The sequence below is a fragment of the Mustela nivalis genome (assembly GCF_964662115.1).
Source record: "Mustela nivalis genome assembly, chromosome: 14".
NCBI lineage: Eukaryota > Metazoa > Chordata > Mammalia > Carnivora > Mustelidae > Mustela > Mustela nivalis.
This window is the reverse complement of record NC_139033.1, coordinates 73,299,852-73,323,854: the sequence shown is the minus strand read 5'-3', so window position 1 is coordinate 73,323,854 and position 24,003 is coordinate 73,299,852. Positions and strand designations below refer to the sequence as shown.

At 43.6% G+C, this 24,003-nt stretch overlaps 1 protein-coding gene across 17 annotated transcripts in view; it reads left to right on the top strand.

Moving 5' to 3' along the window:
* Positions 1 to 219: 219 nt before the first annotated feature.
* Positions 220 to 24,003, top strand: part of EPB41L3 (erythrocyte membrane protein band 4.1 like 3) — a 233,040-nt gene continuing 209,256 nt past the window's right edge. For 10 of the 17 annotated variants that reach the window (XM_082699150.1, XM_082699147.1, XM_082699169.1 and 7 more), the window contains exon 1: positions 246 to 556. The gene's annotated coding sequence lies outside the window, so the exon portion shown is untranslated. Of the gene's footprint in view, positions 1,220 to 20,957; positions 21,050 to 24,003 lie in introns of those variants that run through there. The other 7 variants (XM_082699144.1, XM_082699174.1, XM_082699161.1 and 4 more) reach the window with 6 other exon arrangements.

Here is a 24,003-nt window from a genome sequence, read left to right as displayed (position 1 = left end):
TCTTTCCTCCAATCCCCAACCTACACAAAATTGTGTGTGTGTTCGTGCGTGTGACGGATTCTTCCCCTGCTTGCAAAGCCTGAGCAGCTCCCCAAGCTCGCTGGCTGTAAAGCCCAGGCAGGCCTGGAAGGAGACCCACTCCGCGAACCGGCCTCAGGGCGGCGGGGAGCGGGGCGGGGCCGAGCGCCGGGACCGCCCAGGAGCGGGGCGCAGCCAATCAGCGGGCGGGGAGGGTCGGCCGGCGCGGGCAGAGCGGCGCGGGCTGTCACAGGCGCCCGACGCGCGCTGCAGGTGGCAACTTGGAGGTGCCGCCGTCACCGCCGCGGGAGGAACCCGGGTCTGACGGCCCCTTCCAGCCTCCGACAGCCCTTTCCCGCCGCCGAACCCGAGACTGGAACCGGGAGAATCAGAAGGAAAAAGCCGCTGCGCAGGGACCTGTGAGCCGCCCTACCTCTCTTGTGCCCTTGCGCTACTTTTTTTCTTGGAGGAAGGTTGTGCCTGGGGGCTGCGAACGGGCTCCTGGAGGGGCTGGAGGGGAAGGCTTCGGGTGACCCAGGTGAGCGCCTCTCCTTAGCGGTGCCTCGTCCGTCTTCGCATCGGGCGCAGGCCGGGACACCGGCTCGCCCAGTGGGCAGCGGCCGGGGCGCGGGCGCCTGCCCTTGGCTCGAGGTCGATGAGGGAGAAAGCGAGGAAGGGGCGAGGCTGGCCCGGCCGGGGGCTGCCTTCCCCCTGCCCGCCTAGAATCGGAAGAGACTCTCGAGCGGGCGCCCCAAGGCGAGGAACAGACAGAGAGGTGCTCTGAGATGGCCAGAGGGCTTGCACCCCTGGTTCAAGCTGGTGGGGATCGCCCCCACGCGCGCGGTTCGGGAGCCGCAGCGGAGCCGGGCGCGGCGCCTCTGCGAAGCCCTGGAGAGAGCGCGCTGGGCCGGGCGAGAGCAGGAATCTTCAGTCCCTGCGAGCCCGAGGCGCTGGAGGACGTCATCCCTCTCGGCCCCAGCAACTCCTCCTCCGCCCCTCGCGCCTCCACCCCTCTGCGCCCGAGGTTCAGCCTATTCGGAGAGTCGGTGCGTTTGCAACGCGCGAAGCGGCTGCTGCTGTCGCTACTCTCCCTGCCCTCGCCGGAGTTGGCGCGCCCCGGGGTCTGGCTGTCCGGCCTTGTCCGCCTAGTTTTGCTCCAAAGGCGAGTGGGGCTGGCTAGTTCCCCTCGAAGAGGGCGGAGGTGAGCGCGGGCTCCCTTTCCAGTGCTCCCTCAATCCATCCCCGCCCCCTTCAGCTTGAACCGCTAGCTCAGGGAGGGGAATCTCCGAAGCCAGAGCTTTCTTGCTCTGGGAAATTAGGGGTGATTGTGGTGGCAGTGGAGGGGAGCTCCTAGGTTGGTGAAAGCTTGGGGGAGAGGGAAGAGCCTCTGCCTCTATCTGGGTGTTTCAGCGCCTGTCTTAAAGTGGCCAGTGGCTCCGACCTCCGCGTCCGGGCTCGCGGGGTGAGGGTGCTGGCGGCAGTGTGTGCGTGTGTGCGTGTGTGTGTGTGTGTGTGTGAGAGAGAGAGAGAGAGGGTAAGCGTGTGCGGTCCTCCGCGAGGGAGAGGCGCAGAAGCCCGCTCCCCTGCTTCAGTCGAGCCGCAGGGCGGTCAGCCCCTCGTCGCAAGAGGCGCGCAGCTGCATCCCGGCAACTCAACGCTGCTGCCTCCTTTCCTCCAGCCCCAGCTCCCAAGCCCCTCCACCTGGGCGCGTCCCAGGGTGAAAATCATCTGGCCAGAGGTTGCGGGTGGAGGATGAAGGCGCTCGCGGAGCGAATGAAGCGGTTTTTCAAAATCCGGGGGAGCGCCCCTTGCAGGGCATTTCATTTTCCCGCGGCTGGGCTGTAAGGACCTCGGGTGGAGGCTGGCGGTGGCTGGCGCGCGCTCGAGGGAGGGCGTCGTGTCACTTGAGAAGCCGAAGTTGGGTCTGCTGAGCAGCTGAACTCCCTGGGGCGCGTCTTGCCCCGAGGCAGGGGAGCTAGGTTGGCCAGCCAGCTGGAGGCGCGCTGCGCGGGAGGTGGGGTGGCCAGGGACCCACTGCGGGAGGGCGCCACTGGGCCGCGGAGCCTGAGGGCTCTGGGCCGGCAGGCGAGGGCGCGTCGGGGCTGCGGCGGCCTCCGGGGTACCCGACTTGAGCTGAAAGTTGAGGACGGGGTCCTCACTATGCGGTGACAGCCCTCGCGGCCACTGCGGATTCAGAAGCAGCAGGCACGCCGCACGTTCGGCTGCCCCCTCGGCCCGCCAGCCACGGCTTTCGCTTTTCATTCTGCCCGAGCGCGGGGAAGCCTGAGGTGCTGGTGGCGAAATCCTCTCCCGAGCGAGGGGCGGCGTCCGACAAACGCGAGAAGGGCTAACGCCAGGATCCCGCGGCTAGTGCAGTCGCTGTAGGGTGGCGGTGAGTGCCGAAGATCCCGAAGCAAGGCAAGATTGACCCAGTCGGGAGGTTTTCGGAGGGTCCCAGGCGTTAGAGCCCCCTCCACCGCCGCTCCAGGCTCATGGGCAACTCCTGTGTAATGCCTTCCGAAGTGCATTGGATTAAAGCTAGGCCCAGAGAGGGCTGGTGGTATCTACGAAATGAATGAAAGTAGAAATGACTGTAAATCCCAAATCTAATTCCGGTTTAAACCTAAATTCCATTTGATTAGAAACAGACTCTAATCTGGTAGAACAGGATCTAAGTGGAGGCCGTATATTGCTTTTCTCCAAAGGACAGTCACTAAGGGGCGGAGCAAGTTTGCCCTTCCTTCGCTGGGATTGTGCTGCATGTGGAGGTGCGAGTGAGGTGGGGTTAGGGTGAAGGTGTATGTATATCTACACTGAATTTATAGCAAGGAAGGGTACAGGTTCAGGTTGGTTTTGAAGTGACCTTGCAGACCTTCTCCTCCTTCCTTTTTCTGCCATAGACTTTTCCCAGCCGGATCAATTACCGTAGAGACTTGAGTGACCTCAGAAGCTAAAGATCCTCTCTCCTAACCTTAGTTTGCAAAGAAGATTTCTACATAGACCTCTTAGAACCCATAGTAACCCCAGGAAAACATTCTCTGTTCTGAGGAACAGAGGTACAAAATGAAATTATATAACTAGACTGTGACCCCTCAGTCCCAATAATGGAGACAGCCCCCTCACTAGAATGTAAATTATTGAGGACAGGCTCTGTGTTTCTCATCCTTTTATCCCTGGGTTCTGACATACAGTAAGTGTTCAATTAACACTTAACAGACTGGTGCTTGTCATTAAAAACAATGGCCTGAAGACATTTAATAATTTCTAGGATCAATCATTATTAAAATCAGAATATTAAACTAATCATAACAGTCACTTGATGACTAGCATGCATTATTTAGTCACATATATTTTTAAACTTGGGATTGGTGCAATTGCTTTTAATAAGAATGCCCTTAAAATATTGGGAAATTTAGAAATAATACAATGAATGACAGCTGCATGGCCAAAGACCCTCCATACTGGTCTGGTTGAATAACTCTAGAAACAGGGATCTCAATACTTCTACAAGTATTCTATTTTAGATACATTCATTATTTGAATGTTAGGATCACATAGGTGAACGTAATGTGGCCTCTGCCTACATACTCAGTTAGGTGGGCCAGAAAGAAAACATGTTTTCTTGCTATCGTATAGGCAGGTGAGAAAGGTAAGAGGCCTCAGCAAAGCAAGCCCCAGCTTTGAGCAGCAACAGCAAAAGAAACTTGACTAAAAAACAGTCCTGTGGGTTGGATTTGAAGAATTTCTCCCCCAGTACTGTATGTAAACAGACTAATAGAAAGTTCCCTGAAGGTCAGCGTGCCTACATATTCATTCCTTCCAGGTCCATCTCTTTTTTTTTTTTTTTAATTTTTTTAAAGATTATTTATTTATTTATTTGACAGAGAGAAATCACAAGTAGATGGAGAGGCAGGCAGAGAGAGAGAGAGAAAGGGAAGCAGGCTCCCTGCTGAGCAGAGTGCCCGATGCGGGACTCGATCCCAGGACCCTGAGATCATGACCTGAGCCAAAGGCAGCAGCTTAACCCACTGAACCACCCAGGCGCCCCTCCAGGTCCATCTCTTGAGCTGTAACACCCCTCCTCCTCTCTCCGACATGCCCACTGTTCTTATTTAAGAAGTCTGCATGTCTGTTTCTTCTCTACTGGAGGCCAGGGAGGTTGGCTGTGAATGGTTCATTAAAAAGATCTAGGGAGCTGAATGAGTCACAGTCCACTCTGGGCAGCTGCTTCCTCATCTGGAAGGAGAATAATAATTTTCACCTGCCACACTGTAAGAATTCATTTATGACTTCAGAGTTAGCAGAGGTACTGGGAAACAAAGTGTGAGACCTAGCACATGGAGCATAGGATTTTCTCATTCAGAACTAGTGAACCAAGAATGGCAAGACACATGATTAATTAGAAAATACAACTTTCCATGGAGAGCTAGAGGCTAGAAATTGAAAAGCCACTTTAGCATGATCTCCATAATAAAGATGGAGAAATCTAGATAGCTGTTTTATGACTTGACATTTTGCCAGAGAGTCAAAGAAATTGCAAATAATAATAATAATAATAATAAGTCAGAGGTAGCCACCAAATTGCTGATGAGAAGAAAATTATTTCTTTTTAGTCGAATAGCCTGTGAGGCTCTGTTAGGGAGCATTTGGTGCCACGATGACCTGTCCCATTAGGAAGAGCAGTTCTTCTAGACACCCAGCGTGTGTTCTGATGTGTGTGGGCCACATGGCCCAAAGCTCATCCAAAGGATCATACCCTGGTGTGCTTGTGGACAGAACTCACAACACAGGAGCTGAAATTATACTATCTTGGAATCCTTTCTAATGAGCAAGTGAGCAGCTCACTAGGTTAAGAGCAGTGATGGGGTGGGGAATGGCACTAAATATAACTGGGGCTGATTTGAGATTTGAGTCAAGTAGAATGAATGAAGACCAGAAGAGGAGAATAGATATTAATGGACAAAGGGACACATGGTAGTACTTAATATTGGGAACTCTGAAATAAAAGAAGGGAAAAAGCTATCCTTTTTTGTATGGATGTGAAATGTGCAAATAATATTGTGAATCAGAACTCAGGCCACCTCACTGCTGACTTCCATGCTATGCAAGGTCTCTGAGCTGCAGCATCCCCACCAATAAAATGGGAGTGGGAACGCTTCCTGGGGAGGGATCAGGAACAGGTAAAACTTTTAGCACAGCCTGGCTTTTAGGTTAGCTGCCCTGGCAGCCATCTTCTGTTTTGTAGAAATAGGAGTGGAGGTTGACTAATGAAGTAGTACGAGATCTTAACTTTCCAGCATCTCTTAGGAATCTAGACTTGCATTGCTACCTGCCAAGTGGATATCTACCCAGTTGTTCGATAGTCACCTTAATCTCAAGATGTCTAAAACTCATTCAGCACTTTCATACTTTCCTCCCTTATCTCAGGACAACATACCCTGAATCACCCGGTTGGGGAACTGGGTCTTCATCTGTTTATGTTTTCCTTTACTCACACACCACAGAAATGGGAGTGGCCATGTTGTGGTGGCTCCCATTGTCACTTCCCACCCTTCAGATTGCTACCCATTCTGCCCCAGGCCCTTGTCACCTCCTGCTTAGACCATTGTGCTAATCAGCCTAACCCTCCTCCCTTGGACCTCCCACCTCCCCTAATTTCTGCTTGCACTTTAGTCCTTTCATAGTACAGTTTTGGTCATATCCTTCCCAGCTCCAAACTTCAAGTCCTTCCTATTTCCTAAAACGTTTAGATCCACATTCAGAACCCTTCATGTTCAGTGTTACATCCCACTGGCTCCAACAGGAAACCCATCACACCTGTCCTATTTCTGATGCATTTCTTTAGATTTTATTTTTGTATTCTTTACTCACAGAAGGTCTCTCTCCCTCACCTTTCCTTCTGTAGCTCTTTGCTCATCCCATATATTTCTTCTCCAGTGTGTTCCTGTTGATTGAGAACTTACTCATCTTTGTACTCACCACTAAGAGGCGCCCAAAGTGGGGGCTCAATGACTTTTCACTGACTGAACCATCACATAGCATTGCCTGAAAAGGACAGAGACTAAGGAAAGATGTTCTAAACCCAAGTCAAGGCATATAGCCAATACCCAACCCTTGATCAGGTCTTTATCTGGAAATATCACAAAACACCCTCTACCTCACTTTTGTTTAATTACACAAATAATTTAAGCCTTGGTGGCTGGAAGGATCCATAGAATTCTTAATATTCTTCATAGTAGAGGTGAGGAAATGATATGACAAAGCAGACTTGCATGTGGAGAGCTCAGCCCATAGTAATTGGGCTGAAAGAAAAATAAGGCTTTCTGGGCAAGATGCCCGTCAATGCTGAAGTATCCAGAAATATGTGCGAGAATTCTTGGTTCTGAGCTCATGAGTCGGTCTGATCTAGAATCTCCTGTAGAAGCTTTTCATCTGATTCCTATCATGGCTCCTTGGTTCAAAAAGTATAATTGTGCCTTATTAATTAGCCTGGGTAGTTGTTCCAACATTTCTGATCCAGAAGAATGAAAAGATAGCCATTCCTCTTGCATGTTTGGGGACAGGTGGAGAAACAAATTATCGGAAAAAGCTTGCCAGCTTCCGTGTTCCAGGAACGGAAATGCTTCCAAACAGTCTGAAATATACAGCCTTCAAACTTGAGGGTATAAATCCAACTTAAGCAAATAGTTATAAAGTGCCTGTTGCCCTGGAGGAATGAGCCAGTAGAAAAAACAGGGCACAACTAGGTACCAAGGTTTTGAAGAGCTGGGAATTACACACTTAATTATGTTACAATTACATACTCAGATCTCTTCTGGAATATGCAAAATTGGATGGGTCTAAATGAACAAGAGCTGTTGGGTCTATGTGATATATATTTGGATAAATCCTATTTATAAAGTTTACATAAATATGTTTTTAAGTGGAAAAAGACACTGGTTATCCACTATGTGAAATCATTTGGCCACCCTCATGCAATTCCTATCAGGACAGATTTCCCAAACCCACCTCTACTGTCAGCTTGTTTAGCCTTTCTCTGCTGTAGCTTCCTCACTGGAAAATGAACATAATAGAGGATTATTATCTCTACATTCCACAGAAAATTTTTAGAAAACCTAAATAGCATCATAAAGCGAGATTCGATATTTTCATTACTAGTCAGATCTTTTTTTTTTTTTTTAAATTCAGCAAATCTCTCCATCTCTGTAACCTTTTGACATAAAAGTACATCGTGGAAGATTCATGAGAACAAATTCAAATACAGCAAATATTTAACTGGCAAGTCCCATTCACCTTTATCTAGAGAACTTATTTTCCTCCCCACCAATAGCCACAAAATTCTGCAGAACTAAATCATCAAACCAGGAGTCTGTTGGGCAAAGGCCACTGGGATAGCCAGAGATCTGGTGTAAAACAGATTAAGATATATTTGCATTCCACCTAAAATAGTTGTTTCTTTGGATGCTGGCACCCTTCTTAATTTGCTTTGTAAATAAGAAAATATCTATACAACATGCGAATGTTTAAAAAGATGTAGCCTGCAAACCCTAATGAGAATATGATACACAATGAGCATAGTACCTGATACAATGTTCCAATGTGGAACTAGTCTTAAGGGAAGTATCTTTTGGAGCAAAAGGAAAACATTCATATGTGGGTAGCTGCAGGGGTGGGAACGAATAAAACGTGCCACCTTTTGCCTATCTCTTTCCCATGTTTCAGTGTTTTCCCTTTCATGCCATTTTCACAAATTCCCTTTCATCTTGATCTTAACAATGACATTTAACCTGGATCCTTAAAAAATTGTTGAAATATTGTCATTTGGGGAGAGTGTTCTACTACCTTTATCTACCTTTACTCTCTTCTGAGCTCAGCTAAGCTTCTGTCCCCCACCCCTATGCACACATCCGTGTCTGCACTGTTCTAGTTCACATGCTCTCGGAAGGAGACCCTGAGAGAAGAATCACGGAGCAAGTGGGAGGCAGTCACACTACCAGATCATCCAGCTGCCAGTGGGTTCTCCATGAGCATCTGGGGACAAGTCACCTAAGTTTTGTGAGTCTTAGTTTCTTCTGCAAAATGAGTTTAGTAATACTTCCCTAGCAGCGTTGTTATAAAAAGTGGAAATAATACTTACAATATGTCTGGCACATAGTAAGTGCTTAAACAAATATAGTCATTCCTGTGTCATGTGATGCATATTTCTTAACACTTTATTCAGTGTGAAAATTTATATTTAACCAGTTGGCTTCTACTGTCAATATTTATGTCTCAAGCTTTTGGTCCTGACTACAGTTATTTATTTTTTAATCATTTTAAAAAATAAACCTTAACCCGGAGGATATTTAAATGTAGTTTTCTCTTTGCCACTTTTCATGTTTTTTTTTAAGATGTTTTATTTATTTATTTGACAGAGATCACAAGTAGGCAGAGAGGCAGGCAGAGAGAGAGGAGGGGAAGCAGGTTCCCTGCTGAACAGAGAGCCTGATGTGGGGCTCGATCCCAGAACCCTGGGATCATGACCTGAGCAGAAGGCAAAGGCTTTAACCCACTGAGCCACCCAGGTGCCCCAGTTTTTTTTTTTTTTTTTTTTAACAGCAACATGCAATTAGGAAGATAAACTTGATAATCCTACTGCAAAATTCTGCATTTCAAAATCAAATAGAGATTATTATTTTGTTAAGCTACCCTTCTATAGCTGCATTATTCAAGTTGGAAAAATAATGAGTATCATGGACGTTTACCTCTGTCTGCATTAAAATAATCTCTGGCAAATTCATTTAGGCCCCTTGATCTTGAAGTGATCTACATTGGTCATTTAATTACCAAGATAATTAGGTAAAACTGCTGTACTTCCATTTTTTTTTTTTTCAAATGGACAGGGCTGATCTATTTTATTTTTAAGAGCACTTTAATTTATAGTGGATACAAGAGTAACCCATGTTTCCAAGGCCAAACTGCTGAATAACTATAATATGAATGTATTTCTTTGACTTTGTTGCCACCTGCAACAATGGTAGTTCTAACCATAGATTTCTCCTGATGGGCCTTTAGGAACCCGGAGGGATCCCTTGCTTGGAAAAACCAAGCCTTCTCTGTGCTGTCTGAACTCTTCTATTTTTATTTGCCTTTTTTTTTTTTAAGATTTTATTTGTTTATTTGAGAGAGAGAGAGAATGTGAGGTAGGGTGCACAGGGAGGAGAAACACACTCCCCTGCTGATCAGGGAGCCCGATGCAGGGCTGGAGCCCAAGACCCCTGGATCATGACCTGAGCCAAAGGTAGCAGCTTAACTGACTGAGTCACCCAGGGACCCTTTTTTACTTGCTTTTATTCTGGCCACCATACCTACATCAAAAGATACCAATGGATGCTGCTAAACTCACCATGGCCTAAGCCTAATATGGAGTCAGCAGGGCTACCAGTGAGTGATGAGTGCCTTGGCCTTCCTGAAGTCTGGATTGGTTGTGGGTCACTGCTCAGTGTGCTGTCATCCCTTTGGCCCCATGAAGGCCAGGATTCACCTCTTGCCTGAGCATCACCACCAAACTGAGATGCCTCTCAGAGGATTTTGTGACTGCAGGGAAGGAGCCCTTTCACCTGGGACTAAGACAAGCATCTGGGTGCTAGGATGGAGGGTGTTGCAAGACATAGTCTGTATCACACTCCGCACCTGTATCACACTCCGCACCTGTTCCAGCTTCTGTGTTTTCATGTAAAATGCTTGGTGCATGGTAAGTGCTTGCACAAGTATATCCAGCTTATAAGCGTATGAAATTTTGGAATTTATCAACTAGGCATTGGGGAAGCAAGGAAGGATTTTATGCAGAAGAGGAAAACTTGGAGGTTAGATATAGAAAGATTACCATGGCTGCGAGTGAACAAAGTTGAATGGCACAAGAGGACAGGAAGTACAATGGGCAGCTGGGAGGCTTTTCACCTACCAGTGCAACCACACTGACCTTAGACTAAGGTTTGTACCTTGATTCTTTCCTCTCTTGACCTGGCTACTTTATTAGGAGACTTCACTTTTTCTCGAATGGTTAGGTACTGGAAAAACAGAAGATCCTATTTTTTTAAAAGGCTGATGACTTAGATATTTTCTGTCACCAAATTTATGAATTCCCGGGAATATTATCATGTTACAACATCATCTGCATTGTATTTATAAAGGATGAGTAATCTGCGCTATTCTTAGCTATTTGAAAAACATATTAAAAATGAAAATGAATTAGGTAATGCAACAATGAGTAATGCTATATGTGTGAGCCAGTTGTCAGACCTTCTCTCTAAGTAAAAAAGTATCCTTATGTCTTGTTTTTTGTTTTATGTCCTGTACTTTTAACGTATGACTATACTCTTTTTTAAAAGATTTTACTTATTTATTGGAGAGAGAGAGAGAACGTAAGTGGAGGTGGGGATGGTGGAGAGGGACAGGGAGATTCAGACTCCCCACTGAGCAGGGAGCCTGAGGCTGGATCCCAGGACCCCGAGATCATGGCTTGAGTGAAAGGCTGATGTTTAACTGACGGAGACACCCAGGCGCCCCACATATGAATATATTCTCATGTTCCAGGTTACTTCATGTCTTATTTTGTCTCATTTTATTTAATAGATTTATTATTATTGTTGTTGTTATTGTTGTTGTTGTTGTTTTTAGAGAGAGAGAAAGAGAGCAAGTACACATTGGGGAGGGACGGAGGGTGAGGGAGAGAATCTTAAGCAGGCTCCAGGCTCAGTGCGGAGCCCTCTGTGCAGACCTCAGTGTGGGGCTCGATCACATGACCCTGAGATTATGACCTGAGCCAAAAGCAAGAGTTGAACATGTAACCGACTGAGCCACCCAGGCACCCTGGTGTCCTGTTTTGTCTTAAGTGTAGCTTTGGTCTCCCCAGAATACGGTTAGGGGATAGCCAAATGTGTTTCAGGAAAAATAAGTACTGGTGTAATTTTCCAGATTGTGGGTTCATCGTCACTTGATTTCCCCGGATAACAGTTTACTCTCTTTATGATGGAGTTATAGCTGCTTCTGCTCTCAAATCTACAATCCTAAAGCATCATGATAGATTAAAAACCTTTTGTTTTCTAAACCCGTAACACAGCAGAAGCATAAGCACCATGACCGTTCTTACAGGTCAGCTTTAGTGAAACACAATTGGACACAAGGAAGGGAAGAGAGCGCTTTGCTATGTGAACATCCTAAGGAATTCCTTAGTAAGAATGGTTCATTATTATGAGCACAAGTAATAAAATTTTAATTCTCTAGATAATTGATAATATTAGCCTCATGACAGTTAACCTGTTTTTTGTTTTTGTTTTTTTTCTGAACTGGCTCAGCACTTTCCCTGTTTGACCACGTTATTTAGAATTTCATTTTATTTTCCTCTTATTTTACCTCTCCAAATAAATCTGGATGATTTTAAAGATATTCTGGGTAGGACTTTGTCCCGCTTTGTCAGAATTCCAGGGCTGGGAACAGGAGGCCAGAGAGTGCGAGGTGGGCGGAGGGGTGCAGGGGCTGCAGTTTGGGTACTCAGCGAGGGCTGCGGGGAACAGCAAGGAATCCACCACAGGATCAAAACCTCCTTCTGGTTTTCTCGGAACGTTCTTCGGCCGTTTGCTTGACAGCATCTTTCAGATTGCTGGCTGTTAGCAGACAGAGCACATGTGGAAGAGGTAAAGTGGCTTCAAGGGAAGCGCTCCAGGCACAGGAGGGAAAGGACAGGTGGCTTTTAAATAAATTAGAAAAAAATAAAAATGAAGTTACGCTGAGTAATCTTTACAAAACCTAGCAAGATGCTTTGTGTGTGTCGTTTCCATTAAAATCTATTGATGACATAAATATAGGCTAACGTATAGCCCGTGTTTCAAAACACTTTTCTCCCGGCCTCCATTTGGCATGGGGAGAGGGAATGTGGGTTATAGCTCACTGGTTGTTGGTCTAGTGGAAGATGAAAGTCCTCTGGGCAGGAATGTGGCAAAGGGCATTTCACTGCCAGGGGCATATAGGATGCTACAAAGAACAGCTGGGCTGAACCCCCAGTGGCTTTCCACGGGAGTGCAGGTTAACTTACGACTTGAGAAAAATGGTCTCAGCCCTAAAATTCTTGTTCTAACCAAGAGCAAAACTGCAGCAAGATTGAGGGAAAGAAAGAGTTGAGAATTGAAAAACAAATGAAAAGGGGAAAAGCTTCATTTCCTCACATTATACTTCACTGTGCTGAATGTGGATGAAAGTAAATGCCCAGTACCATCGGCTCAAGAGAGCAAGTTGTGTTGGGTTCACAGAAAATTAGTCGTTGTCAGATAAATGTGCTCTTCCCCTTTTGCCACCCTTTGCCCCTGAACAGCATCCTTACACACCTGCCCCACCCCCTAAGTCCCCAAACTCTTGTTATAGCCAAAAGCCAGATTTTGTGACATAGTAGGTGTTCAGTAAATGCAAATCATTACTGTGGCTTAGCATGGTGAACTAGGATGGAAATTCAAACACATCTGTCCGTGGACTTTCAAAAACAGTTTAAGTGTCCGAGTTAATCCGACCAATAAAGACTTCTGTCTCTGTTAAACCTTTTCCCTGTAACTTCAGCAAGCATTGGCTGTCCCTTTAAACACCCGACAGAGGGCTGTGAGCACGTGTGTTCTACCAGGGCTGAAAACACTGAGTTCTGTTCCAGATGTATTCTCTTTTTGATGGTTGGATGGTTTTGTGGTTGTAGAGACAAGCTGAATCTGTCCAAGCGGGGTTGCTTGCTTGAGATTTATAGTGTAGTTCTTACCCACTTTTTGTTGACTCTTCTCTACTCGCAAAGAGACACACTGAATTCAGGAATTTGTGCTTAGGCATTGACCTACTAAAGCATCAGCTTGCACGTGATGTGAAAGCCAGCATCAAAGATGTGGGCAGGACCAGGTCAACGACCTCTGAATGTTTTGAAGCCTTTTATTTTCCACTGCATTCACGTGGGGGGTTTCAGGAGTGCCTTGTGCCCTTTATACACGGGTTGAGCAATGTTGCTGACATAGTCTTCTCTTCTTTGAGCCAGTGGTCTTCTGTTAAACTTCTGACATCTCTCCCCATCAGGAATGCCTGACTGTCTTAGACTTTGGGAGGTCTGGGCACCCCCTTTCTGAGTTATCTTTTTAAAGTAGAAGACAAGCAATGATCAAAGAATAGTTTCATGGATGTTGTGCGTTTTGTTTTTAAGAGCATGGGAATGCTTCTTTTCTTTAGCCTCTGGCTTTTTCAGCCCTAGGGGTGAAAAGATTGGAGTGATAAAAGGCAGAGACCTACTTTCTAAACATAGGTATTCCCATTTTACAGAGAAGTCATTTTTCTGAGAGTGTATTTGTCAGGAGTTGTTCAGAATTTTGAGTTATTTACCCTGAGAGAAAATGGTAAAAATTACATGGTTACGTTTCCAGACCAGCCCAGACAACTATATTCAGTCTATACGATTAAAAAAAAAAAAAAAAATTGGAACAACTAGCATCAGTAGTGAGACTTTGGAGCAGGATGCCACCTAGAGAGCCTAAGGTGAAAATCTTCGGAGGAGTATAAAGTGCTTTATGATTCCCATCCCCTAAATAAAAATTCTCTTATTTATCTTCCAGTGCCCATTTCCCTGGGCTCTAATGTCCACATCCTGAGTCACACTTTTATGTTTATAGGTAGGCCTTCTCTCCATGCTTCAGATTCAGAACCTTCTCTCTCAAATGAAACTATCATTTTCTTCATTCTGCTGATCTAATAGGAAAGCAATCTGATTGAATTAATCATTTTTGCACAATGCTGTTTGCACATAATGCATTTTTGCATTATGCTGTTTTTAATGCTGTTTGCATTAAAAAGCAGAAAATCTTGTAACTCAAATACAGATTGTTATATTTATTTCAGTTTGGTATTCATTTATCATTTTTATAAACATTTCTGATGTAGACCATGGGAATAAACAGGTGAATCAGATAGGATGTTTACCATCTTATCAGGAGATGACTATTTAAATACCAATAGACATGGTACAAAGTATGATAATGATGAGTTTCAAAAGAGAATTTTAAGAAAATGTCCAAGCTTATACATTGGGAGCAGTGGGTAAACTAATATAACAATATTGAAAAACAATTATGCATTATCTTATAAAGATATGCACACTGTACAATGTAGTACTTATGCATATCATTAAATATATTAATTTATTAATATTAAATTGATATGACACTAAATATCTCTATAAACCATGGAAAAATTGTCACACATGCACCGTGAAATGTTTCAAAAATATCCATAATAGCAAGAGATTGGAAATAACACAAGTGTGTGTGGACAGGAGACTGGATACATAGATGTGGCGTATTCACAAAATAAGATATGATGCAGCCACAAAAATGAATGAACAACAGGTGCCATTCAACCTCATCCGTGAATCTTTAACACAGGTCATAAAAAAGAAAGTTACAGGAGATTGAATGGTATAATACCACTTTTATAAGTCTCAAACCAGGCAAAACTTAACAGCACTCTTTAGGAAAACCTCAGGGGGGGGGGGCGGCAAGAGGACTGAATAAGTAGATGCAATAATATTGGTAGTATTCTTGTTATTAAGATATGTGATGGGTTCATGGATATGCATTTTATTGTTTCACTTCAGCACTGACACTGTGTATGAAGTGATTGCACAGTAAATATTTTATGCACATTTTTTAAGTGGCTACCTCAGTTACCAGGAAACACAGAAGAGGAGCGAGTTAATTCTGACAGGGATGCTGGGGAGACTTCACAGGGGAGGTGGTGTTTACCCTGGATGTTTAGGAGTAGTAAGGCTTCGGGGGTCAGACAGATGTTGAATGGGGGAAACTGATGAGGGATAAAGGGAGGAAGAGGTACGCCTATGCACAGTGGGCTTGTGTCAGAGCCACGTGGTGGGCTGTATGGGAGCTGAGGGTATAAGAGCTGATGTTATAAGAGGATGGAGTGAGGAAAGGGATATGTCACAGTATTTTATGCAAGGCAACCAGGTGACCATGATGCCTTTCATTCTTCTCAAGAACCTATGAGATCAGGGCCCCTGGGTGGCTCAGTTGTTAAGCATCTACCTTTGGCTGAGGTCATGATTTCAGGGTCCTAGGATTGAGCTGAGTATCAAGGGTCCCTGCTCAGCAGGAAGCCTGCTTCTCCCTCTCCCGCTCCCTCTGCTTGTGTTCCCTTTATCGCTGTGTCTCTCTCTGTCAAATAAATAAATAAAATCTTAAAAAGAAAAAAAGAACCTATTAGATTACCCATGCCTGAAATGAAAAAAGAAGCCACAGATAGAATAGGGGCTTGGGGAGGATGGTGTGGAGAAGGCAGGAAACCCAGGTAAAGAAAACCAGGAAGACCCCTTGAAGGCAGGGTTGAGATGCTGGAGGAGAACCAGAGGGCACAGAACCAGGACATCCCCAGCAGAAGGGGATTTTACCCATGGAGGGAAGGATTCCATAGCACAGAAAACAGGTTGTCTTTGTATAGAAAGGGAGTAAGGAAAAACCATCAGAAGAGGGGGTGTATTGGACATCTGGGCGGCTCAGTTGGTTAAGCATCTGCCTTCAGCTCAGGTCATGAATCCATGGTCCTGGGATCGAGCTCCACATCCGGCTCTCTGCTCAGCGGAGAACCTGCTTCTCCCTCTGCCTTTTCTGCTCCCCGTGCTTGTGTTCTCTCTCTGTGTCAAATAAATAAATAAAATCTTAAAAAAAGAAGAGGAGGAGGGTGTATGAAATCTCGGAAAGATTCTAGACAAACATTAACATTAAAGAAGTCCATACAATCTACATTTAACAAACACATCCAGTGTCAGACATCAGTGGATACAGGATTTTATTTTTAATATATTCACCAACTACAAGCATCCGTCTTCCCAATATACACATTTGCTCTCTTTCTGTTTTTCTGTCTGTTAGAAAATATCTCTGTGTATACATATACATTATAGTGATCTTGGATGCCAGCTGAGATAGGAAAAACAAAAGGGAAAAGATGAGGAAAAAGAGCTGCCGTTTACTGAGCACCTAATATGTGCCAAGCATTTTGCTCTCAGGGCTTATTGTGTCTCTATTCCTGCTTTTACCACACCTCTGTGGTATGTAATGTGAAGAGACAGCAAAATTGAGGCTGACACGGTGAGAATGACTTACCCAAACCAAAGTTGATTCGAAAAAGACAGCCTGCCTCTATGAATTCATAGTTTCCCTCCTTCTTCACAAACCAACCCCCCAACCAAAATAAATAAATAAATAAATAAAATAAAGAAAGGAAAGAGGGGAAAATAAAAAAACAAAGAGAACAAAAACGGGGGTAAAGCACATTTAAAAATTTGTTTGCAATTAGATACACTGCAATTTAATTGCATGCATTTTTATTTTATTTTATTTTATTTTTTTGCTCAGATGACTAACATTTTTAAAGAGTCTCCTCCCTGTCTTGATGATTTACTGTCCCAGTCTTGATGGAAGTTCCAACACCTTATTTGCTTCCTTTAAGGTAGAGGCTGTCCCTTCGGTCATGCTTTTCCAACAGAAGTCCCTGGAGAATGTACCTTGATAAAATGTTTTGCGGGAACGAGCCTTGTCCCCTGGCTACATTCCATAGTCCCTTTTCACACACATTCCCTTACCTTGACATGGCTCTGATCTGTCTTTTCTCACTGATTTTACTAATCTACAATTATTTTCTTGTTACTGAAAATCATAATCACGCTTTCCATTGCTATTTATTCCTGGAAACTGCATATTAAGATAATTATTTTTATCTTCCTTTCACTAAAGTTACAACTCATAAATTTTATACGCCTGGTGCATGGATATTAACTCCATAGTGTCCTGCCTGTAGCTTCTTGGTGAAGGGGTTTCCTAAGGATGAACGGAATACAGAAGGGACTTGACAATGGATCAGGTTTCCAAGAGCTTCTGAGGAGCAGAGGGACAAAAGAGCCCCACGAAGCAGAGCAGAGAGGGTTGCAAGCAGCATGGGAGGGCCGCCTTATGTTATAAAGGGCTGTCTACCCCGGCCCCACGGAGCACCCCCAGAACGCAAGCTCTGCCCCTGATTCTCGCCCCACTGGAACATGGGCTACCTGCCACTATTGGGAGATAAAAGTCAGCTCATCTATTAACATTTCCCACTTCTGGAGGAACCATAAGGTTGGTTTTAAATGGTAAGCAGAGCGCAGACACTGCATCTGACCCAGTAGGAGAAAGTTATTCTTGCAGAAAGCAACCTGGAGATTCATTATACGGTGACGAAGCTTTCGGTTGGAGCTTTATAAATTCATTTTGTACAACGAATCGTCGTCATAGGGTGGAAAAGTAATTTGAACAAGGAGTAATTCCATACAACTATCCCATAGAGAGAAAGGGATGTCAGCCGCAGCCTCCGCTATGTGTGGAATAGCCGCACATGGCTCTGACGTAAAGACCAGAATCCCGCACATGGCCGCTGGGGTCTGTTCCTACTCTTTGGTCTGTTCCTCCATCCTTCTGCAGCCCGCCTCATATCATATGCCCTCCTGCTGTCTGCTCCAGACACAGAGATGCTCATATGGTTCCATCTTAGGACCTCTGCACATTCTTTAAAATGACTGAAGAATGCAAGGACCTTCTGTTTATGCATGCTATGCTATTGACATGTATTACATTAGAAATGACAACTGAGACACTTTAGATACATTAATGCACTTGAAAATAACAATAAAATTAGTCCATTCTGTGTTAACATAAATATTTTCATGAAAGTTAACGGTATTTTCCAAAGCAAAAATAATTTAAGGTAGGGGTACCTGGGTGGCTCGGTCAGTGAAGCGTCAGAATGTTAGTTTCAGCTCAGGTCCCGTGGGTTGTGAGATTGAGCCCCACGTAGGGCTCCAGGCTCAGGGGGTAGTCTGCTTGAGATTCTCTCTCCTCTCTGCCCCTCCCTGTCCTTGTATGCATGTGTGCATGCATGTGCACTCTCTCTCTCTAAAATAATTAAATAAACCTTTTTAAAAAATGAAAAAAAAATTAGGGTCGAGTGCCACTGCAAACCTATTTAATGTCTGGCTTAACACAAGAGAGTAGATTCTTATGTCTACTTCTTTATGAGAAACTGAGAGTGTGATATACATCATGTAGCTTCTGGAAACTTCTCTTAACTCCTGAGAGAATGAGAGTGAAAAGGCGAGTAATGTCTTGGTGTGACTAGGTAAAGGTTTTGACCTCATCAGCCTCTTCTGAGAGTCTTAGGGGCCTTCCAGGAACTCTGGACTACAATTTATAGGACAATATCTCCAGACTCATGAGCCTCCATTTGGTTGGAAATCAGTCAATAGGGTAACTGCTAGATAACAGAAAATGAGGTTGAAGAATTGAGTTGAGGCCAAAGCATATCCTACCTTACTTGGACATTCCCCATCTTCTGGGAAGGAACTGAGCATTCCTGCCCAAGAGGCAAACAAGAATTAGGGACTCCCAGAGACACCCCTCCAACACCACCAAATTCACACAGCTTTGTATTTCTGAAAGGTCTTTCTCAAGCATCATTTTGTTTGATCACTACCATAACTCTGTGAGGAAACCAATACAACTGTTAACCTCCTTTTCCACTCAAGGAAAGAGATCTGGTCTTCTCAAGGTCATCCAGTTCCTTCAAAGACCACCAAACCCACTCCTTGATTCCCTAAGACCTTCCCTATGCAAGTTGTCTTTCCTCATTGAGAGGTCAACCCATGTACATGAGTCTGGTGACAGAAATCATGGCTAGAATGTGACTGCAAGCAGATATTGAAGCTTACTTCAATTACAGTGACTCACAGATGCACCATTGTATTCTCTCTTCTGAATCTTTAAAAGTTAATGTGTGTAAGAGGATCATCTAGATCCTTTGGTCAATACTATGTCTATAATGAGAAGAAAATTCACCATTCATTACCAGGACCAGTGAGAGCAGATTAAACAAATGCTACGCACAAGCCAAGTTACTAAACTTTTAAAATATCTGAAGAACATTAGAAAGACTTTCCATGAACTCTTTTCAAGGTGTCCTGGACTCGAATGCTAAGAAGGGGGGTTTCAGACTGAGTGCTGACTGGCTGGTTCGTCTCTGGTCTTTGCAGGCCTATCTGTCATGCTTTCTACCATAACTCTGTGAGAAAACCAGTGCCCTTTAAGTAGCTACTCTCATCTTACCATCTGCTGAGAGGAAGACCAAATTTCTTCAAGAAACATTTCTTCAGTGAGCTAGGCTGCTTTTGTTCTATTACAAACTATAATCTTTTTAACACTTGACACCAAGAGTTGACTTACATCCTTGTATTCATTCTTTCTTTTGAAGATTGGGTCTATACAGGGTGGCCAAGTGGTCCCAAAGAACCATTCTGACATGATATTTTTGTTTTGAATTGTTATAAAATACACATCATCTAAGATGTACGTCTTAACCATTTTTAAGTGTGAGTTCACTTATTTTTTGCACACATTCATGTTGTGGTACAACCAACCTCCAGAACTCTTTTAATCTTCTCACTGGCCAGCAACCCCAAATTTCCCCATCACCACCAGTGCCTGGCAACCACCTTGCTACTTTTTGTCTCTATGAACTTCACTACTCTAAGTACCTCATAGAAGTGGAATCACACAATATTTGTTGTCTTGTGTCTGGTCTATTTCCTTTAGCACCGTGCCCTCAAGGTTCATCCATGTTGTGGCACGTGTCAGAATTTCATTCTTTTAAAAGGCTGAATAGTATTCCACTACATGGATAAATCCCATTCTGTTTATCCATTCATGCATCAGGGTACTTTTGGGTTGCTTTCACCTCTTGGCTATTGTGTACAATACTGCTATGAACATTGGTGTACAAATACCTCTTTGAGATCTTGCTTTCAGTTCTTTTGAGTTAAGAGTAGCTTTTGATGGAATGGATTAGTAGTATAAGGCAGAGGCCTGGGAAGCCCTAGAATACCCAAGGATCACAGAATTCCTCCAGCATGACCTTGGCACAGCCTGGTTTTCCAAGGTGACTGCTCATGTGGAAAGCCTGTGACCGATGAGCTGTTTTCAATGAAGGCCTAGTTTGGGGAGTTTTATCTGCTTGAAACTATGTTTTATGTGATTTTATACTGTAAAATTTCTTCCCTAATAAAGCAACTGTCACGGCTTACAGGATTTAAAAGCAGTGTATGCTAGAATTGTTACGCCATGTAAAAAATTTTCTCTGTGCCTTTATAAAAAGAAATGAAGAACTTATTTCCTTGGTCCTTTCTCTGAAGAATTCAAATTCTGGTCTATGACTCTGACCTGTAGCACATCTACAATGGGTTATAATTGATATTCTTTGGGAATGTATAATCAGAATGATTTTAGCCAAATGCTTGTTGGCATGTGTAACTAGGTTTTCTGATTATGATTTTGAGTCAGCTAAGTCTTTACCTTGCAAGCAGTCCTCCTTGCCACCACCACCCCCATTCTTGTTCAGACTTGCTTTAATTATTTTTATGTCCCTATGTGTTCATACAACTCTTTCATAGTCTCTTTCTGGAAACATCTATTACATATTCAAAAGTGGCTTGCCTGTGTTTTCTCTTATTTGCAACTGCTAAATGAAAATGTTAATGAGAGATCCCTTTGGCTCTCTCATGAATTATCTACCTTGTTTTTCTACAGCAACTTTCTCCTTAATCCACAGCGTCTTGGCAATGGGGCAGTTTCAGGAAAGGAGGGAACTCTAATTATCATGCTTAGTATGGGGGTAAGTTACCAGCAGTTTTTGAATTATTCCTAAACAATTTTTCTTCTCTTTTCCTCCCACCCTTCCTGTCTCACTGCCTCTGGAACATGGAATGTGGATCTGGCCATCATCTGGAAAAATGTCGTTATCTTGCTGCCGTGGGACGTTGATTATGTGGTGAGTCCTGAAATTAATGTTTTAAGTTGTTGGTTTCTCTCTTTGTGGAAGACGAAAATTGCCAGATGAAATTGTTTGAGAGGAAAATACCTTCAGCATCTCAGTGTGTGTACACCCGGTATGTGTACAGGTCCCCCCATTGGCCTGTAGTTAATCTTCCTGCATTAAAGGGGGAGAAATCCTGTTGTGTATTATTAGAAGCACCCAAATTCAGATGAAACAAGGATGAATCATATTCAGTGACAAAAGTTGATATTTAAACTTTTGCTGTTTGTATTCTTTTTTGTGTATGTGGAGTTAATATAATGTTGAGTAATAGGTCTTTATAACAAAGCAACTCATAAAGATCGCACATAGTTTGACATGGAATTTTCTAAGGCTCTTGTCCATTTGTCTCTATACATTACACACCTCAGATACTCATTGGTACCAATTATGGCTGATAGAAATGTATTCATTTTGTGGTGCTGGCTTTGTTTCTAATGCAAATGCATTGGAAAACAACACAGTGGAAATTGTTCTTTGTCAGTGTATTTACATTAAAATGATTGATGAGATTTTGATGTGAAAAATTCCCAATTACATTGGTTCTTAGTAGATGGACAAAGTCAAGTTAGCAAAACTATTAAATATCAAATTTCAACTTCCATGGTCCAAAACTAGATGATGAGACTATAGCAGGCACTCAGCTTTTGTGCGTGGAGACCAGGGCTGGAAGAGAGGGTTTAAGTCTCTTGGTGTATTTCTTGCTATGGAATGGAGACTAAAAAGCAGGCAGATTTTAAACACAAAAAATAGATTCTTAAATACGTTTCCCCCCCTACTTCTCAAGCGTGTGGGAAGCAGGATTCCGAGAAAAGTCCTTGATTAGCATGGTATTATAGAAATGGCTGGTCCAGTAGTAGCTTCTACACCTATCTTAAAGTACTTAGCATGGCTGATTCTTGGAAAAAAGAAATCAGGTGAGGTATACCTCCATAGAAAAATCATTGTCTTGATTATCAATTCCACTTCTATACTGAGTCTCCCACTAAGCAAATTTCAAACTGCCATGTCATTGTCTTAGCCAGTTGAAGTAGCAGGATTTCACTTGCTGGGAGCAAACACATTTGTTGTTGCAGTCTGTTATTTCTGAAATTTCTAAAATTATATTGAGTGTTAGCATGAAATCTGGCATCAAGGTTTGTAAGATTTTCTATTCTGGTGTAAGTAATTTGTGAATCTTTATCTTAGATGATTTAGTTGCCCATAAATATCCCTAGGAATATGTGTCATTTGAGTTTAATCTGTGAGCTGTGAGTAGTTGATTTGACACAATTACCACCTAATCAGCTGTTTTGCCTATTGGGTTATGTTACAATTCTTTGCTCCATGTTAAAATCTTCTTGCAGGGGTGCCTGGGTGGCTCAGTCAGTTAAACATCCGACTCTTGGTTTTGGCTCAGGTCGTGGTCTCAGGGTCCTAAGGTGGAGCCTTGTATTGGGCTCTGCACTCAGCAGGGAGTCTGCTTGAAATTCTCTCCCTCTACTGCTCCCAGCATTCACACCCTCTCAGTTTCTTTCTCTCTCTGTCTCTCTTTTTGTATGTCTCAAATACATAAATAAATCTTAAAAAAAAAAAAATCTCCTTCCAGGATTCACATTGTATGTGCTCCTCTTTGTATCTCTCCACGTCTTTTCCTCTCTCTCCTTCCCAGAAACAATAACTGGCTAGACAGTCGTCCTTAAAATCTCATTTTCTCTTCCAGTAATGAATGATCAGTAGCCAGAACCTCCTTATTTTAAATTGATCATGAGCTAAATCTTGTGAATTCTTTTGTCTGGGACCTTGAAAGCCTTCTGAAGATAATGCTCTATTTGTGAGAGGCTCAGAAAATCTTCAGAAATCTCTGATCCTAAAAGTAGCAAAGTACAAGCAAGGCTATTTTCTTATTATTTTTCAACTGACTCTGTAGCAGTAAATACGGTTCTCCCCACCAGCCTCTCCCTCTCCTTATTCTAAGACCTCCTTCTGCTGAGGGAGTCATTCCCTCAGGGAGTCTACTGGAGGGTCATTCGGGATTTTTTTTTTAATTTTATTTAATTATTTGACAGAGAGAAATCACAAGTAGGCAGAGAGGCAGGCAGAGAGAGGGGAAGGGAAGCAGGCCCCCTGCTGAGCAGAGAGCCCGATGCGGGGCTCGATCCCAGGACCCTAAGATCATGACCTGAGCCAAAGGCAGCGGCTTAACCCACTGAGCCACCCAGGCACCCCTCATTCGGGATTTTTAATTTGTTTTTGTTCCATGTTTGGGGAGGGAAATAGGCTGGCTCTACAGTCTAAAAGGGTTATTAGTTTGGTCCATTAGGGACCATTCTCTAAAACAAACAAAAACAAAAACAAAAACAAAACACATACACCGAACAGCTGGTAGATTTGCACACGGACACAGTTCACTTTCCATGATACATGTGATTATATCATCACCACCTTCACACTGAGCAGCACATTCTGACGTCCTCTCCCTCAGGCACTGGGATATGGACGTCACACAAGTCCCATTTAATTTTCCTAACAACCTTATGACACAGGGACATTCTATCACCTAATTTTAAGGGGTTGAGCAAACTGAGAGCCAATCTAACCTGTCAAAAACCACCAGGGTCATTGATTCATAAAATGTTTTCGTGAGACATGTTGTCTTTTAACCAGTTTAATATACTTCTAGACTCTTCTTTGCCCCTGAATATGGAATTTTGGTGCATCTCGGACAATAATTTGTCATGTATAACTAAATTTGTCTTCTATCTGACAGTTAGCTAAAGCTCTTTCCTGAGTCAAAAACTGACAGTCCTGTGGTGGCAGGGTCCAGAGGGGCAAGAGTGATGATAGCAAAAGACCTCTTAGCAGAGTGATTTGCCCTGAGGAAGTGATTTTTTTTCCTAGAGAAGTTGATATTTTTGCATCTGACAGGATAATCATATTTTGATAGAACTAAGAGTAGTTTGGGAGGAAAATCAGAGGCTAACACTTTTCCAAATTCACATAAACCTTGTACCTGCAAATTCCATTTGGATTTCCAACTCTTGTTTT